A 252-nucleotide genomic window follows, 5' to 3' on the forward strand; every position below is an offset into this window, starting at 1 on the left:
AATCAACAAGTGTGTTATTCTTCTTGCGAGTCTCGTAAAAGATAGTTGCCAAATCTGGTGGATTGCCATCTTTTCCGCCCTTTACATAAAAGTAAACATGTCAAAGAATGGTTCATCAATATTAAGCCAGAAAAAGATTTAATGATAACACCTTTTGATAAATAATCTCTCTAATTGGCTTGCTACCAATATGATGAAGCATCTTCAGCTTAGCTCTATTTACTACATTTCTATTGCTTCTCACCTATATTT

Source organism: Solanum tuberosum, unplaced genomic scaffold, assembly GCF_000226075.1.
Source record: "Solanum tuberosum cultivar DM 1-3 516 R44 unplaced genomic scaffold, SolTub_3.0 scf00091, whole genome shotgun sequence".
Taxonomy (NCBI): domain Eukaryota; kingdom Viridiplantae; phylum Streptophyta; class Magnoliopsida; order Solanales; family Solanaceae; genus Solanum; species Solanum tuberosum.